At 44.4% G+C, this 19596-nt stretch overlaps 1 long non-coding RNA gene across 1 annotated transcript in view; it reads right to left on the reverse strand.

Moving 5' to 3' along the window:
• Positions 1-19596, reverse strand: part of LOC108175821 (uncharacterized) — a 193388-nt gene that overhangs the window by 48318 nt on the left and 125474 nt on the right. The window contains exons 4-5 of the long non-coding RNA XR_016223615.1: positions 6494-6557; positions 4561-4706 (exon numbers count right to left, since the gene is read on the reverse strand). This is a non-coding gene — a long non-coding RNA (uncharacterized LOC108175821). The remainder of the gene's footprint in view (positions 1-4560; positions 4707-6493; positions 6558-19596) is intronic.

The raw sequence follows: 19596 nt of genomic DNA on the forward strand, positions 1-19596 counted from the left end.
GCGAGGGAAGAAGAATCCAAAGAATATCTCAACAATGCCAAGCAACAAACGCATAAACTGAGGAAACAAGAACAAGGAAGACATTATGACACCCCCAAATGAACAAGACACCCCAAGTCAAGATTATGAAGATGATGAGATAGAAGAAATACAAGATACGTATCTCAAAAAATTTATGATAAGAACATTTAGAAGTTTTCAAAAACAAATTCTTAAACTACAGAAATCCTTACTAGACAGGATAGAAAATCTCTCTCGTGAAAATGAAGTCTTAAGGAGGAATCAAAATGAAACACAGAAACTAGTAGAACAGGAAAATGTGATAGTGCAGAGAAACCAAAATGAAATGAAGAACTCAATAGATCAAATGACAAACACATTAGAGAGCCTTAAAAACAGAGTCAGTGAAGCAGAAGAGAGAATATCGGACTTAGAAGACAGAGCACAGGAAAGTATATAGTCAAACCAAAGAAAAGAAGAGGAAATTAAAATCTAAAAAATATGGCTAGGAATCTACAGGATACTATTAAAAAACCCAACATTCGGGTTCTGGGAGTTCCTGAAGGCATGGAGAGAGAGAAAGGATTAGAAGGCCTTTTTAGTGAGATACTAGCAGAGAACTTCCCAGGTTTGGAGAAGGACAGAGACATCCTAGTACAGGAAGCTCATAGAACCCCTAGTAAACATGACCAAAAGAGATCCTCATGATGACACATTGTAATCAAACTCACCACAGTGAAACATAAAGAAAAGATCCTAAAATGTGCAAGAGAGAAACGTCAGATTACTCTCAGAGGATCTCCAATTAGACTCACAGCTGACTTCTTATCAAAAACCCTACACGCTAGAAGGGAATGGCGAGACATAGCCCGGGTACTAAGAGAGAAAAACTGCCAGCCCAGAATATTATATCCTGCAAAGCTCTCATTTGTGAATAAAGACCTTTCATAGCAAACAGAAATTTAAAGAATTTGTCGCCACTCGTCTAGCCCTGCAAAAGATGCTTAAAGAGGTGTTACACACAGAAACACAGAAACACGGTCATCAATATGAAATAAGGTAAAGGAAGGAAACCTCACAGCAAGATCACAGGAAGTTCAAAGCATATATTAGAAAATATCTCTGGGAAAATGGTAGGGCAAAGTTACCACTTATCAATAGTCACATTGAATGTTAATGGCCTCAACTCTCCAGTTAAAAGACACAGATTGGCTGAATGGATTAAGGAACAAAACCCATCTATTTGCTGCTTACAAGAAACACATCTTTCCAACAAAGATGCATGCAGACTGAAAGTGAAAGGCTGGAAAAAGATATACCATGCCAACAGAAATGAAAAAAGAGTGGGCGTAGCCATCTTAATATCTGACAAAATAAACTTTAACACAAAAACTGTTAAGGGAGACAAAGAGGGGCAGAGCTCTCTGCTGTGGCCTGGAAAAGCCGTAGAAGATGTACCACATCCTTCGGCCCCTGCACCCACGTGGAAGACCCAGAGAAGGCTCCTGACTCCTTGTTTTGGATCGGCATAGCTCTGGCCATTGTGGCCAACTGGGGAGTGAACCAGCGGATGGAAGGTCTCTCTCTCTCTTTCTCAGCCTCTCCTTCTGTCTCTGTGTAACTCTGACTTTCAATTAAATAAATAAATAAAATCTTTTTTTAAAAAAAGATGTTTCTGCACTCAAAAGAAACACTTAACAAAATAAAGCAACCAACAGAATGGGAGAAAATACTTGCAAAGTATGCAACTGATAATGGATTTTCTAGGATCCATGAACAGTTCAGGAAACTCAAGAACAACAAAATAAACAAGCTAGCTAAAAAGAGCAAAGGACACGAGTAGGCATTTTTGAAAGGATGAAATACAAATGGTCAGCAGAAACAGTATAAAATGCTCAGGATCACTAGCCACCAGGGAAACACAAATAAAAACAACCAGGTTTCACCACACCCCATTTAGAATGGCTATCATCCAAAAATTGAAAAATAGTTAATGCTGGCAAGGATGTACGGAAGTTGGTACCCTAAATCATTGCAGGTGGGAGTGTAAACTAGGACAACCACTATGGAAGACTATATGGCGATTCCTCAGCAATCCAAAAATACATCTATGATATGACCCAGCCATCCCACCTTTGGGAATTTATCCAAGAAAAATGAAATTGGCATATGAAAGAGTTATTTGTACCCCTATGTTTATTGCAGTTCAATACACAGTAGCTAAGATATGAATCAACCGAGATGCCCATCAACTGATGACTGGATAAGTAAAATTTGGTATATATACACTATAGAATACTATTCAGCCACGAAAAAAGAGAAATCCTGTCTTTCACAACAAAATGGATGCAACTGGAAACCATTATACTTAGTGAAATAAGCGAGTGCCACAAAAGACAAATACCATATATTTTCCCTATTAGTTTCTGTGGTAACTAATAGAACACCAAAAATGTAATATATGATGATTTGCATTGCAATCTGCATGAAGTCATACCTGTGCATAACCTGTTAAGAAGAAATGGCTAAAAGTCTAAATGAGCTAAATTATTACCTTGTAACCACAGAGGAAATATCTGGATGTTACATTGTCATTGGTTCTATTTCATTGAAAGAAATTATGAATGACAAATAAATTGTATATGGGTGAAATGGTCATTTTTTCCACTCAATTATTATTTATAGCCATTGTCTATATTCCGACTAAATTAGAGTCTTTTTGCTTTTTACTTGGTAAACTTCTTACTCCCTGAAGTATTAAGCCTTTTTACTGTAATGTAAGTTTAAAATATGCTAACTTGGGCTGGCACCACAGCTCAATAGGCTAATCCTCTGCCTGCGGCGCTGGCACCCCGGGTTCTAGTCCCAGTCGGGGTGCTGGATTCTGTCCCGGTTGCCTCTCTTCCAGGCCAGCTCTCTGCTGTGGCCCGGGAGTGCAGTGGAGGATGGCCCAAGTGCTTGGGCCCTGCACCCGCGTGGGAGACCAGGAGAAGCACCTGGTTCCTGGCTTCACATCAGCACGGTGCGCTGACCACAGTGTGCCATCTGCAGAGGCCATTGGGGGGTGAACCAATGGAAAAAGGAAGACTTTTCTCTCTGTCTCTCTCTCTCTCTCACTGTCTACTCTGCCTGTCAAAAAAATAAAAAAATTTTAAAAATAAATAAAATATGCTAACTCAAAAAATTTGTTTAAATGACAGAAAGGTAAAAACAAGAAGGGTAAGAGGGAGGGTGAGAGGGAGGGAGGGAGGGAGGGAAACCAGGAGCTTCTTCCAGGTCTCCCATGTGGGTGCAGAGACCCAAGCACTTGGGTCATCTTTCACTGCTTTCCCAGGCCATCAGCAGGGAGCTGGACTGGAAGAAGAGCAGCTGGGACTAGAACTTGCGCCCATATGGGATGCCAGCAATGCAGGTGCAGGCTTAGCAGCTGCATTACACCTGCATTATAGCACCTGCATTATACCACAGCACTGGCCCCCTGCACAAACATTTTGATACAACCTCATTTTTATCTACTATGCTTTTCAAATGAGAAATATACATTTACTAAAAACTAGTGATGTAAGAAATTCAGTTAACACTCAGAAGATAGTTGCATTCTCAAAGCAGTTTGTGAAGGCACGTGAACCTCTAACTGCTACAGTTGCTGGTAAATTCACAGAGGTATGTGTATTCTCACCTCCAACAGGTTAGTAACTTGGGGAGAGGAGTAGTATGTGGTCTGTTCACCTTATACATTCCTTCTCATATTCCCAGCCCTAGCTACTGAGGGAGAAGACTAACACATTTTGCGGCTCACCCACAGCCCTATCACTTGCTTTGGCAGGGCTTCCTTGGTTGCTTTCATCACACTATTCATCACCAAAGTCAGGGACACTTTCCAGTTACTCAAGTGCCTTAAAATGTTGCAGAGCAGTGCTGTGGCTTTAAAGCACTCACTGATTTAGGGCTTACTATGAATGCAATGCTGACATCGCTCTATCCCATTTTAATCTTCACACTGTGAGATCGGTATTGACAAATCTCGTATCCAAAATGAAAATATGTGGCAGGTCGTGATATCTGTAGGTGTGTCTTTTGTGACTTGAGGATCTTCTCGGCACCAGACGTAGGCCGGTTTTAACACCAAGTGCTTGCCCTAGACAGTGCCAATGTCAAGAACTGGAGAAGTGTTCTTTTAGTTTCAATGCGTGCACACAAGGAGCATCAAGGTGAACACAGAGTTTTTCATTTTACTGACCACACTCCCCTTCAACACTATAATCCTGAACGTTAGCCAGAAGGACTGGGAGGTGGGGAGGACGTGCATTTGAGTTATATATGATCACATACATTACACATGTGGTGGTGTTTCATAATTTGTGTGGTATATAACAATAAAAACTGATGTCTGTTTCTAGTGATTCAGTGGTGAATCTTACTTGATTTTGAAGCTAAAGGACACCTCAACTGTCAACTGCTGGAGTTTCGATTTCTAGTCACAAAACATTTTGAAGTTAACATGAAGATTGTAGGGAGGACATTTCAATTAAAATTCTAACAGCTTCGGGGCTCTCTGACCTTGAAAAGGAAAACGAAGACACTGTGTGACCACCTGAGAAGCAAAGCTTGAAGTTCTTTTGTGTCTTAGAAGCGGTGTTGCTGTTCTAGGATTCCGGGTGGTGGAGAAGCCTTTGGATACTCTGAAGGAGGGAAGTCCATTATCACTGCAAGGAGAGAGGTGAGGGAATAAGGAAAAGACTTTTTTCCTATTTCTGAAATTCATCTTTAAGGCTGGTATTGTGGTGCAGCAGATTAAGCTGTCACTCCTATATCAGAATGCCAGTTCCAGTGCTGGCTGCTCTGCTTATGATCCAACATCTTACTAACATGCCTGAGAAGGAAGAAGATAGCCCAAGTGCTTGGGCCCCTGCCACCCGTGTGGCAGCTCCTGGCTCCTGGCTTCTGCCTGACCTACCTCTGGCTGTTATGGACATTAGGGTAGTAAACCAGAAGGTTGAAATATTTCTTTTTTTTTTTTAAAGATTTATTTATTTACTTGGAAGGCAGAGTTACACAGGGGTGGGAGAGAGAGAGAGAGAAAGTCTGTCTTCCATTTGCTGGTTCACTCCTCAAATGGCCACAATGGCTGGAGCTGCACTCATCCAAAGCCAGGAGCCAGGAGCCAGGAGCCAGGAGCCAGGAGCCAGGAGCTTCTTCCAGGTCTCCCATGCAGGTGCAGGGGTCCAAGGACTTGGGCCATCTTCTACTGCTTTCCCAGGCCAGAGCAGAGAGCTGGATGGGAAGAGGAGCACCTGGGACTTGAACTGGTGCCCATATGGGATGCTGACATGCAGGCAGTGGTTTTACCCACTACGCCACAGCACCGGCCCTGGTTGAAGATATTTCTTTTGTTCTTTCTCCACTCTCCTTCCCTCTCCTCCCCTCCCCTCCCCTCCCCTCCCCCCTCCTCCCCTCCCCTCCTCTCCCCTTGCCTTCCCTTCCCTTCCCTTCCCTTCCCTTCCCTTCCCTTCCTTTCCCTTCTCTTCTCTTTTTCTCCTCTTCTCTGCTCTCCCTCTCCCCCTCCTCTCCCTCTCTCCCTCTGTTGTTCTTTCAAATAAATTAATACATATATATTTTTAAAAATTCATCTTTTCAGATACATTTCAGGCCATCCCTATTAAATTCCTGGGCAGATTTTTACATTGGGCAATACCTCACAGAAGGCTGATATTTAAAATCCATCAGCTGATCTCCTGCCAGGAAGCTTAGGGAAGAAATAACATCTTCCCAGTTTTGGGTTAAGAACCTGTTTTATGCAAAATAGTCTTTTTTTTTTTTTTGGACAGGCAGAGTTAGTGAGAGAGAGACAGAGAAAAAGGTCTTCCTTTTCCATTGGTTCACCCCACAAATGGCCGCTACAGCCGGCGTGCTGTGCCGATCCGAAGCCAGGAGCCAGGTGCTTCCTCCTGGTCTCCCATGGGGTGCAGGGCCCAAGCACTTGGGCCATCCTCCACTGCACTCCCGAGCCACAGCAGAGAGCTGGACTGGAAGAGGAGCAACCGGGACAGAATCCAGTGCCGCGACCGGGACTAGAACCCGATGTGCCAGTGCTGCAGGCAGAGGATTAGCCTAGTGAGCTGTGGCACCAGCCCAAAATAGTCTTTCAAACACAGATAAGTTGTCTCAGCAAAATCATCTGAAGGTTTCAACACACTCTCATATAAACATTTGGTTCTTTGTCTGTTAATGGAAGGGTTTGAATGGGAAAAGGGGCCAACCTATGTACCTGAAAAGGATCTTCTATTATTTTTTTCTAGCATCTGTGGTCCTAGTCTTAGGAGTCTTAAGTCAGCGGTAGGGATGTCAGCAAGTGAAATACAGTAGGCTCCCATGGATGATACCTGATGAAGGGACAGATCATCTGTACTCACCACCAATCCGTTCTCTGTATGGTGTCTCAGCCTTTGACTCACAGAAGAGCAGAGTTTGTAGAAGTGCGGCTTCCACTTACCAATTTGAGATCCATGAGTGCCCAGTTCCCGTCCCAGACCTCACTGCCAGCACATCAGGAACTTCTGGAATAGAGGGCAACAGTGGTGATGGGCCCTCCCAGGATACCGTGTGCTGTGTGTGCCCGTCATCACCAAGATATGCATCCAAGAAGAGTGGACATACTTCCATTTTTAGACATATTATCAGCACTCATCTAGACATTCTCCATCCATTTGTTCTGGTTGAATCTAAGACCACTATTTTTCCTTATGAAGGAGAAGACATCCCAGAAACAAACTATTCAGAAAGCATTGTCGGATAGATTCCAGAAACTGTTGATTGTGGTTTTAGGTAGGGCTTTCTCAACTATCTTTAAAGTGCTTGTTTCCATGAGCAAATAAACTCATTTTAAAAAGTTACTAGGATTTAAAGAGGGACATCGAAGATGTTCCATAGTATGCTCTTATTTACTAAAGTTTTCACAACAATGATCTCAAATCTGTTATGACATTTCTGAGAAAAAAAGCCAGCAAACACTATCTCCCCGGTTTATAATGTAGAATGATAAAGTGTTTGATCCAGCTCTCCTTTCTTGATCATTGCCTAGTATACGCTGTGCTAAAAAGCACTGGACACTGGGATTTGAGTCCTAATTTTGTCTCAGATTTTTTTTACACAATTTTACATGTTATAGATGAGAAAGAGTTGAAGATTTCTATTATCTCTAAGCTGTCATCTCTTCCATAAAACAGGTTTAGCAATTCAATCCACCTTATGAAGGATATTGCCAAAGAGATGGTGAATGGAAACAGCTTCTACCTATGGCTACATTGTAAGCAGAGAGTATGTGTTAAATCACTGCAGAGGAGGGAAATTGTAAGATTCTGTTCTCTGAATCAAGAATTCCATTTCAGGCTTCATTGCTGACACAGACATTGGGCAAATATGATTTGTCTAATCAACTGCTTTTGTGTGAGCCTTGAAAGAGGCCACACTACTGAGTGTCACTGATGGTGATCCCTGCTAGTTCCACAGTGGTATGAATGTTTTATGTGTTCAAAAGGAACTTGATACTTTCCAGAAAGTCTCTGAACATAATTGCTCTCCTGCTTCCCAATCCCGAAGGCCTAGACAGAGAAATTCTAGCTGAGTTATCCAAGGTGGCCTTGATCTAGGGCAGCCCTTCTAGTGGTGGTCTAATTTCCCTTGCCCTCAGGTGGAATTCCCATCACTGAATACCCTTTATGAACCAAACTAAAGGTCTAGGTTGTTTACCTCTCCCTAATATGTCTCCCTACCCTTGTATATACTCAAACCTTCTTGGGTCCAAAGCTGTGTGGCTCCAGGTTGCCTAGAAGAGAGTTGTGTTTTGAGTTGGTAGGTAGGCCAGTATCTGCAAATAAAATGCTGAAATGCTCTCTCCAAAGCTTTGTTCACAATCTAGTGCAGTTTTGGTTCAAAGGGAGTACACAACTGCCCCCAACGTTATACGATGAAGTGTGTTAGTTCAGTGGTCTCTATCCCAGATTTAAACTCACTTTGACACACCCACCCACCTAATACCTTACTATTCAACACCGATAGGACATTTTTGTTTCCATACTTCCTATTTCCATAGCTTCTACATCTAAGATCACAAAATTCTTTGAGCCAAAAAAGTTGGCACTTCATACATTTTTTAACAACTGTGTGAAAAAAAAAAGTGTAAGGTGAGAAAATTTCTAGGAAAATGCTCTTTCTGCTCTTAGAAGCTCTGCTCCAAGCCCATCCCTTTGGCCTCCAGGCCATAGAAAAGGATGGACCTGAACCTTACAGAATGTAGCTCTCTCGAGCATGCATCACTTTGCATGTAACTAAATCTTGTTTCTCTGCTAAACTTTACCTAAGTCTCATCCTTGAACTCTTTTCTTGCCCTGAAGAAAAGAACATGGACAAGCCACCCTACGACATTTCCAGGGGTTGCAGATGCTGGGCTGCTTGAACACAAGCCTTTCAGAACTCCCCACATACAGGATCCCAGGAATTCAGAACAAACTAACTGTGGCCTTACGTGAGTTTGATTTGTTAACTCAGCCCAAAGTTGTGTTTTGTTGGTTGTGTGTGTGTGTGTGTGTGTGTGTGTTGTTTTGACAAAGGTAGAGAAAGCGGTATTGCCAGTAAGGCTGGAAGTTGAAGCTCAGCACTTCCAAAATTTGCTTCTCCTCTTGAAATATGGAAAGAGCTGTGACATCACCAAGGTAGTCTAAAGGGGAGTTTCTCACAGGCAAATAGGCCTTTTAAGCTTCTGGGATCATCCCTCACTTCTCCCAGGAAGACAGGCCAACTCTTCACAGCATTTGTTCAGGTACATTTATAATGGAGTCCTTACCTCCCCATTGGACAAGAATTCAGAGGAGAGACAAGAGACTGGCAGCAAGCACGCTAGTGAGGTTGATGAAGAAGTGCACCTGACACATCAAGAAGGGAGCTCAGCCAAAAGTCAGTGTATATGCCCCCATCCGCATTTAGACTATGGTTTGTATGGGTATGGGCAAATTTTTTCAACCATATTCCCTACCCATCTCTGGAAGATTACTAGGCAGAACACCCAAGTGCAGGATCCTCCCTGGGTGTTACATTACTGGGCAGAAAGGTTCCTGGCACCAGACTTGGGACCTTCCTTACAATGATATTGGGCAGGGCCTTTGATCTGCAAATGTTGGGTTGTTCTCAAGACATGTTTCCAAGATATCTAGGCCCCTTGTTTCAGGTAATTGATTTTTTTCCTCCCATAAACATAGGCTAGTACCTGTCAGTTGCATTCTGAAAAGTATATCAAATTTTTTCCATATAAAACACTTTAATCCAATTTAAATAAAAGCCAGTCAATGAAACTGCAAACTTTAAGAAGTTCCTGGGCCGGTGCTGTGGCATAGCAGGTAAAGCCGCCACCTGCAGCACCAGCATCCCATATGGACACCGGTTCGAGTCCCAGCTGCTCCACTTCCAATCCAGCTCTCTGCTCTAGCCTGGGAAAGCAGTGGAGGATGCCCCAAGTGCTTGGGCCCCTGCACCCGTGGGGGACCCGGAAGCAGCTCTGGCTTCTGGCTCAGATCAGCACAACTCTGGCCATTGCATCCATTTGGGGAGTGAACCAGCAGACAGAAGATCCCTCTGCCTCTGCTCCTCTGTAAACTCTGCCTTTCAAATAAATAAATAATAAATCTTTTTTTTTAAAAAAACCTTCCTTTGAAATATGAGAGAAAGGAATTCAGCACTGATTTTAGAAACTTGTTAACAGATCCTCAAATGAACCAAATCTTGCGCTCACTTCCATTTTTTAAAGATTTATTTCTTTATTTGGAAGGCAGAGTTACAGAGAGGCAGAGGCAGAGAGAGGTCTTCCATCCACTGGTTTACTCCCCAGATGGCCACAACAGCCAGAGCTGGGCCAAACTGAAGCCAGGAGTCAGGAGCTTCCTCCAGGTCTCCCACATGATGAAGGGGTCCACGGATTTGAACCATCTTCTACTGCTTTCCCAGTCCATTGCAGACAGCTGGATCAGAAGAGGAGCAGCCGGGACTCGAGCCAGCACCATATGGGATCCCAGCACTGAAGGCACCGGCTTTACCTGCTAAGCCACAGCGCCAGCCCCTTCACTTCCACTTTTAACACCATTACCAGGATATTTGGCAATAAAGACATTTATATCCCACATTCAGAGTACCTGGGGTTCAACACACAGATCTGGCTTCTAACTCCAGCTTCCTCCTAATGCAGACTTTGAGAGCAGCAACGGCTTGGGTAGTTGGGTTCTTGCCACCCATATGGCAAAGCTGGATTGAGTTCTTGATTTCTGGTTTGACTGGCCCCATCTCAGCCATTTCAGGTATTTGGGAAATAATCCAGTACATAAGAGTGCTCTCTCCCTCCCTCTGTCTCTCTACTTCTCAAATAATCATTTCAAATTTAAAAACTATGAAAATCATTACCATATGCCAAGCCATGTGCTAGGTACTGGGAATAAGATAGAGACCTCTCTTGGAGTTTCCATAGTAGAAGCTGTGTCAGACAGTGCATAACAAAATAGATTCTGAAAAGGGCTCTGAAGGAAGTCAGCTGGGTTCTGGTGACAGCAGTATGCTTTGTGCACTTTAACATCTTACACATCTTCTCTATGGCCACACAGGGTAAAACCACTAGAAAGTGCCATTGTTACTTCTAGGTTAGTAGCTGTACCGAGCCAAGGTAGAATGGGGGAAGTTTTCCTATGGCAATGTAAACTGCTATTCATATGTGTTCTAATCATCACACCCACACTGAATTGCCCGCGTCTCCTACAGAAATCTTCTAAGAACTGATTTCACTGTAGCCCCTACCTAACAGAATTGTCAAATATGAAAAAAAAGGATACTGAGAATTTAGAGGAAATGGCCTCATTCCATAATAAATAAGCATAATATGTGTCTTCCTACGTCTGCCCTAACTGGCCCTGATGGGAGGAAAGACAGCTCTTGGATTTGAACTTGGAAGAGGAAAATTCAAGCTAGCAACCAGAACCAGACCACAACTCTGAAGACCCCCCTCCAAAAAAGCCAGCCCCGTTACTTCCTTGGGAAACTCCACCTCCTCCACCCCACCCCACACCAGTGGGCTGCTGGAGTCCTGGAGCCACTGTTGTGCCCAGATCGTTAGATCCCCGCAGAGACCCCCAGAGAGTCGATCACACCAAACTGCAAGAGCAAGGTTTATTCAGGAGTACAAGCCGCGACAGGGACCCCATCCAACCAAACTGCACAGCGGAGGAAGGAGTGAGGCCCCGGTCTTTGTTTGGGAGAGTTTTTAAAGGAAAAAGGGGCTACATCAGCAGGAAAAAAAGAGTTCATACAGCATGGAAGCTTTGGGGGCAGGGAGTTACTTTGTTTAGCAATCTCTACTGTGCTGTCCTTGGTCTACCGAGCTAGCTGTCCCTGGTAAGCTTTGATATCTCCGGAATGCCTGAATGCCTGCTTTTACAAGGACCCGGGTCTGCTATGGGAAATGGAGGCTGCTTTTTTATTGTTTTAAAATGGAGTCACTTTGGTTCTTCATTCCCCCCTTGTTTTTGTACATGTTTGAAAAACCCAATCATGGGTTTTGGACTGACATTTTATAGGTTTTACAAACATTTAAGGGTTTATACTGGGACTGTTGGACCATTAATTGAATGGTGTCCAATCTCTGTTTCATAAACTGTACAAGTTTGTTAACAATGCAAGGTCTGAAGGTTAAAATTAAAAGCAGGAGAACAAGGGCCCTATGAGTCCTGATAGTAGGGTGGCTTGCCACGGAGAAGAATTGAACCAAGACTCAAACCACCCCTGAGAGGCCTCCTGTTCTTTTTTTTATCTTGCCAGCCCCTCCCTGACCTTAGCCAGCCATGTTATCTTTTATTAGGCCCGAGTGATCAGCGTAAAAGCAGCATTTTTTCCCAGAGTGGCGCACAGCCCATCACATCAGTCCCAAAAGTCCAAGAGGTACAGAGGGATGACGATCCGTCTTCAGAGCCACCCCTGTTGATGTGGGGCAACGAGGCACTCTGCGCTGCCATGGGGCGATGTCTTAAGCCACTGTATCCTGGGTGGGGAGCCGAGCACATTCCTGTAGTAGCATTTGGTTGACCTCCTGGTTGCCGAAGGCCTTGGTTCGCTCTATCACCAGCTGTAAACACTTAACCAGACACTGTACTATAGAGACAGGGTGAGACTAAAGCATATTCCAGCCAAAACTGGGAGAAAAATCACTCATTAGTGTGGGAGAGGATTACCAGTACACACATGCTGGGAGTATAAACGGCGATCTACTACAGAGAACAAAGAATTTACAGAAATCCTCAGCGTTTAATTTCTGCTCTACTTTAATACACAGAATAATGACTAGCTATTTGCAGTATATCTTTTTAACTTTTTAACTTTGTGCATTTACTTTTTCTGAACAAGGCGGAGCTGCTGCTGTTATGTGTAACTGAGATAGTAGTTGATATTTAATAGGAAACACTGCTCACAGAACTGTATTTCCTACTAGCCAAATTTACCTAATAATGAATTATCCTGATAATGGAGAGTAGATACCATATGCACTAATTATACAGATGTTAAAGTCACAGTTTTAAACAAGGTAATTTACATTTTGAAGTACACTATTTACGGTAATACTGTTTAAAAGATACTACAGCTGCCCCCACAGGATATGTACAGAATGTCTGTGTACCACTGATTTTAATAAGCAACAAAATTACAAAGGAATGAGGCCCAGGAGTGGGCCAGGCAGGGTCCAGAGTTGCTATTAGAGGAGTCAAGAAAGGTGTTGTCCAAGTTACAAATAAGTTTTCTGATTGAGATGCAAAGAGAACCTGATAGAAGGGGCTTGATAATAACCTGGTGGGCTTTAGGCCTTGTAAGTTAAGGGACCTAGACCTATTTATCTTTTTACATAGGGTACATTTTAAGGGAGGTGTGAACCTCCTTGGGGAAGGCACTCTGTTGACTTTTATTACTTACCTGGCCTGGGAGGAGAGCTGGCCAGGTAAAGGCAGGTGGCATCTCCAATAGGAAATTTACAGCTCTGTCTGCAATGTTACTGACCCTACTTGGCCATTCTTTCAACAGTGGTGGTCACTTTGGAGGCTGGGCTGAGTGAAGGGCTTTTCAGCTTACAGCCAATAAGATCCGTGGCTCTGACCTGAAGTCCTTCGACTCCAGGACAGGTCCATTTCCAGTGATCCAACTCTTGGCTGGCAGAGCTGCCAGGGCTCTTCACAAGCTGACTTCTGCTGAAGCCCAGGCTTACCACATTGAATGCCACTGCAGTGGACTGGCCTGTTGGGTCTCCCTGAGGGCAGATCACTGTACAGAGCTGCCTATAATAGGCCTGCCACCCATCTTTACATTGCTTCTGATGCCCAGCTCTCTTTTTCTCCTGGTTCTTGTTAAATCAGACCAGAGAATGCAAGTCAAGGGAGTGCTCAGTCCCACCTCTAATTTTCATTGCCTAGACTAGAAGTCTATAGTCATAGGCATGTTTTTTATGAATATTTAGCTGGGCTGAGTTACTCTGATTTCTGAACATGGTTGACCTTTAACAGAACTGACTTATATCCTTACCCAAATAGCTATGCAAGGATACTGCCAGATTGTCACTACAAAATCTTACCGGTTACCAGCCATACTTAAAAACCTTGCACCACCAGAGGCAAAACAGATACGTTACTCTGTGTGGTGTTGCCTGGAGGCAGCTTTAATTTTTTATGCTAGTCTTTAATCCAAGTAATTAAGTAATCTTACAAGGAATAATTATATATGGCAATAGGGTCAAAAAGGTAGGGCAGCTTTTCCATGCACAAACATTTTAAGAGTAATATCAAATGAAAACTTAGCAAGTAGATTTAATTATTAGAAAACAACTTAGGAAAACACTTACCAGAAGGTCCAATGTCCTTTACAAATGTTAAGAATACATGTACTTGGGGCTGGCGCCGCGGCTCACTAGGCTAATCCTCTGCCTTGCGGCGCTGGCACACCGGGTTCTAGTCCCCGTCAGGGCACCAGATTCTGTCCTGGTTGCCCCTCTTCCAGGCCAGCTCTCTGCTGTGGCCAGGGAGTGCAGTGGGGGATGGCCCAAGTGCTTGGGCCCTGCACCTCATGGGAGACCAGGATAAGTACCTGGCTCCTGCCATCGGATCAGTGCAGTGCGCCAGCCGCAGCACTCCGGCCGCGGCAGCCATTGGAGGGTGAACCAATGGCAAAAGGAAGACCTTTCTCTCTGTCTCTCTCTCTCACTGTCCACTCTGCCTGTCAAAAAAAAAAAAAAAGAATACATGTACTTGGAAACATCTCTTAAATACCCAACATGGTGTAGCTTGTTTAACCAGCAAATTTAAGCACAAGTAATAAAATGTTTTCAGTTGTTTTTTTTTAACAAGTTTACAGAGATTTAGGTTACACGAATTTTCAATTAACTTTAGCTGTTTAAACTTACAGGAAACATTTTGTTACAGATTACAATATAATCAAACTCTACAGCAATATGAACACTTGAGATAACTTTCTTGTATACATAACATTTAGTCCAGCAGAGACATTAGAAAAACATACATAAATGATACAGAGGAGTTGATTAGATAGATGCATTTAGTTTCACAGCAAACTATAGGGTCACATACATCAGAACAATAAAGCAGTTTCAGTGATAGTTGTTAGAATCTTTAACCTTTTTTATAAATTACCAATTGATTTGAATTACTTTCTGATCTTAGTAAACTCAGTTAACTATACTTTTTCCTAGTTGGTACCTGTAATTCATTATTGGCTTTATCAGTCCACAAAGTCATCCCAAGGTACTGAATACAATAGATGTAGCTGGAAAAAGTCCATTGCAACCAATAGGAGGACAGTTAAACACAGAACCAACAACACTTTAGTTTTATGAGTAGTAAATCTGATATACAAAACTGTGGATGACAAAAGACCTTAAGTTGTTATATTTAAAATTACAAACTTGTTAACCAAGAAGAGACACTTGTTTACTTTACATAGCATTTTTGAAAGCACCTGTAGGATTTTACAAGGCACACTTAACTTTTTTAGGCCTCTGGGGCCCCTTCACCAAGATGACCATCATGTTTAGTAACACTAGATTACCAGACTTTATAATTTTCAGACATTTGTATTAATACCATTTTATATTATGACATAATACAGACCAAATTTGATCACTGTTACAGGGTGATTATTTAAAGGTTTGAAAATAAGCACATATTTAAATAACCCATAGTTCTTAATAAAAACTCAGTTGTTTTTAAACAATTAGAATTTAACAAAGACATCAAGAGAACATAATAGATTACTTTAACTTATTGCTTTAACAGAGAATCAGTAATAGCTTTTGTGTCCAAAAATTTTTTTTCTTATAACTTTTTGTGACTTTTGCATACCCTCTTACTTCAAAAAATTTTTTATGCTTGTGATGTTTTTTATCTGTCAATTTTCTTGCTTTACATTTTGAAATAACCTATTAAAATCTTTAAATTAAGACAACATTTTTAAACAAGGTAACACATTAAATTTCAGTGTTAATTAATTTTAAGTGATGTTGAACTACTTTTTATATAGACAATCTATGAAAACACGTTAGCAAATTTAAGTAGTTTTTCTATAGAACATAAGGTGTAAGGTGTGGAAAGTACCAAAGTTTACATTTAGACACTTATCTCATTTGTCTTTACCCAATTTAAATTAGCAGTTACACCTAAATGACTTAAGATCCTGATATTATATATATCTGAATTTAATTAAAATTAAAATTGTATTTATCTAAAACAAGTGCTAATTACCTATTACTGTTTCATTGAGTACTGACCACCCAGAAATTTTTGAAAACAAATTGCAAAATAAGTTCAGCAAGTTACAAAGCAATATCTTCTGGCTTGTATGAGATAAAACAGAAGAGCCATCAGAAGGGTGGGATACCCGATTTGTTTCATTGATAAGACAGGGAGAGTAGACTTTGGACCAGACCTGATTTTAAGATAGAGTTCAAATTCTGAGATAAGGCAAGGGGGAGGAGAGTTACCCAGTCCATGCCAATCTCTAAGGCCAAAATCAAATTTTGTGCCAATCTTTCGCACAGCGCCACTGCTTTGAAACCCGCCAACAGAGCCTGGCGATAGACATGTGTGGGGAGCAACCCGGACTGGACTGAGTTACTGGAATTAAGACTTATTCTATGCATCTGCTCTCCCACAATGTGGCGCTGGGAGAGGAGCATACAGCTTCTACCCCGCTGCCTCTCACCAACTTGACAAGCTGCAAGAGCCGCTCCTGATTCCAGGAGCCGCTCCTGATTCCAGCGTACTCGGCATGTGGGCAGCCGAGTTGGGATTGGTGGAGGAGGACTATAAAGGAGGAGAGAGACAACATGCACCAGGAACACCTGAGGAACACCTGTGCAGCCCCTGAGAGAGCTGGCCGGTGGTGTGCCACTCCCCCGCGGAAGTGGGGAATGTGGCAGGGGGAACCACCCTTCCACGGAGGTGGAAGGGACGGTAGCCAACCCGGGAAGAACCAGCAGCAAACCCGGGGAGGGCCGAGCAGACGAAAGAACAACACAGGGTCCTGTGTTGTTCCTCCACGAAGACGGGGAGCGACATAATGGTGCCGTGACTCGGATAGGAAGCTTAGGAGGGAAGAAACGGGGAGAAATGGGAAAATACCAGAGAGAGAGACTAGCAAACAGCCTAGGGAAAAGCCGGACGAAAAAGGTGCTGGAAGAAGCTATTGAAAGCCTAGGCATAGACTCGGATACGGACTACGGGGGGAAGCCGGGAGAAATCTCTAAGGTCGAAAGCGAAAGTGAAAGCTAGAACAAACAGACTTGAATACGGACTGTGGGGAGAAGCCAGGAGAAATGAGGGAGGAATATTGTTGGAAGAAAACTTAGGGAAATATACCGGGTAGAGAAAAATGTTAGGGAAATTGAAGCCGCGGGGGGCAGGCCGAGGTGGAAACATAAGCCAGTTTGGAATTCTTTAAGTCAGCCCGGGGGGCAAAAGGTGAAAATCTGGAACCAGAGGCAGAGACGTGGGCCACCAGGTTGGAATCCGTCAGATTAGCCCAGGGAGCAAAGGACGGGAAGCCAAACCATAAGGCGGAGACACGTAAGCTAGGTTGAATTTGCCAGGTTAGCCCGGGGAACTTAGATTGAATACCGGTGGTGGCGGAAACGTAAGCTACGCTGTGTGACTCGCGGAAGCCGCCGCGTGCAGAGAGAGCACGGGGCGTGAATAGATAGGGAACGCGGGGCTGGTGCAAAGGGGGTGGAGACCGCGGAGGGCGCGAAGCCAAGCCGCGCAAAGCCGGGAAGCCGCGCAGATGAGGGAAGCGTGGGCTGAAGCAGCTCAGAGCCAGGAAGCCGCCGAGAAGCAGCCTCGGGGCGGGCGCCGGGAAGCCGCAGGGATAAGAGAAACAGAAGTTTAGAAGTGAAATGAGAGAAATAGGAATGCTGGTAGATAGAAGTAAAATAGGAGAAATAGGAATGCCCGGAGATAGAGAAATAGAGAAAGGCCTCCCCACAACATAGCAATGAGAGAGCTTGGATTCGGTCTGCCTGATTAGGATGATAAGCACCTGCGGGCGGCTAGCAGCTTATGCGCCGCAGGTCACCGAAGACAGGCACAAATTAACATCAATAAGTCTCCCCACAATACAGCAATGAGAAGGCTTGGATTCGGTTTGCCTGATTGCTAGGTCTTGTAAGCACCTGCAGGCAGTTCTAGCAGAGCAGAGCATGCGCTGCAGGGCACCGAACACAGGCACACATCAGCGCCTAAAAACCTCCTCACAACATGGCGAAGAGAGGACCCGGATTCGGTTTGCCTGATTGGTGGGCTTGTAAGCACCTGTGGGCAACTCTAGCAAGCAGAGCAGAGTGTGTGCCACGGGGCACCGAAGACAGGCGCGTATCAATGCCAAAAAATAAAAAGAAACGGGGATCTGTGGGGAGCAACCCGGACTGGACTGAGTTACTGGAATTAAGACTTATTCTATGCATCTGCTCTCCCACAATGTGGCGCTGGGAGAGGAGCGTACAGCTTCTACCCAGCTGCCTCTCACCAACTTGACAAGCTGCAAGAGCTGCTCCTGATTGGAGGAGAGCAGCGTACTCGGCGTGTGGGCAGCCGAGTTGGGATTGGCGGAGGAGGACTATAAAGGAGGAGAGAGACAACATGCACCAGGAACACCTGAGGAACACCTGTGCAGCCCCCGAGAGAGCCGGCCGGTGGTGTGCCACTCCCCCGCGGAAGTGGGGAATGTGGCAGGGGGAACCACCCTTCCACGGAGGTGGAAGGGACGGTAGCCAACCCGGGAAGAACCAGCAGCAAACCCGGGGAGGGCCGAGCAGACGAAAGAACAACACAGGGTCCTGTGTCGTTCCTCCACGAAGACGGGGAGCGACAGACATGGACTCTCTCCTTTACAGAAATTAACCCAATTGTAATTGTCCTTTTTAACATTTACATTGTTTTAACATGCCAGAGGCTGTTCACCTTGGAGACCTGTTGCAGATATGGGTATGGCCCGGCGTGAGAGATTTATACCCTCTCCCCCAGATTTTTAAGGGCCAGCAAGAGCTCAGGGATGCCGCCAGCCCCCCAGGGCTCCCGCTGGCTTTCCGCGCTTTATTGAAATTTTTTACTTTGACATTTAGAGCACTGGGCAGAAATCACATCGCGTCAACACATGCCACGGGCCCTCAGGATGCTTTAACAATTGGATTCCCCTGGTCTGCACCAGTTCTAAGTTGGCTGTTAGGTGCCAGCCAAGGCCAGCCACTGCATGGAACTGAGGCCGCAGGGGTGGGCCCGGCGGGGGGAGGGGCCACGCACTGCGCGGCACTGCGGGAAAAGGAGAGGGGTCTCCTCCTCGCACCCCGACCCCGGGAGCACCGCGCATGCAGAGCCTGCCAGGCTCCCCGAAGGCGGCCGCAACTCCCATCGCAGCTGGAGCAATCCATGGGAAGGGCCCAGCTCTCATCCAGAGTCCCCGCCGCCTGCTCCCCAGGTGCCGGGGGAAGGCGCACATCCAACTCCACTTTGCGCTCCAGCCCGACCGACCCAGCCCCTAACCTACATTATTATGAGCCACCTTTTTTTTACATTTTTTTTTACTGTGCAAGAGTTAGATCCAGTGGAGTCACCCCATGTTCTGTCCAGTTAAGTCAGTTGTCAACAGAAATAACACAAACACCACTTAACAAAAAGACAAACACAGGGCCCATATAGAATTTCTGCGGACAGATTCAGATGGTCATATTACAGAAGATCTCGACTGCTCCAAGGGCAAACCTCCGGGAGTCTGAAGGAGACCAAAGACCTTACAGATGGGACAAGAACTCTGCAGCAGTCCCTGTTCTCTTCATCCCCAGATACAGATTGGACCTACCCAGGTACCAGATGAGGAATCGGGACATCTCCCGTTTCCTGCAGGGTGTGCCCTGCAAGCGTGTCCACTTGGGCAGTGACCCTCCACAGATTCAGAATACAGATACAACGGCCGATGCTTCAGATTCATTGTTTAACGAACAAACAAAAAAACTCACCCAGTCAA

Source organism: Oryctolagus cuniculus, chromosome 17 (genome assembly GCF_051225735.1).
Source record: "Oryctolagus cuniculus isolate XC-2025 breed Fujian yellow rabbit chromosome 17, ASM5122573v1, whole genome shotgun sequence".
Lineage (NCBI taxonomy): Eukaryota > Metazoa > Chordata > Mammalia > Lagomorpha > Leporidae > Oryctolagus > Oryctolagus cuniculus.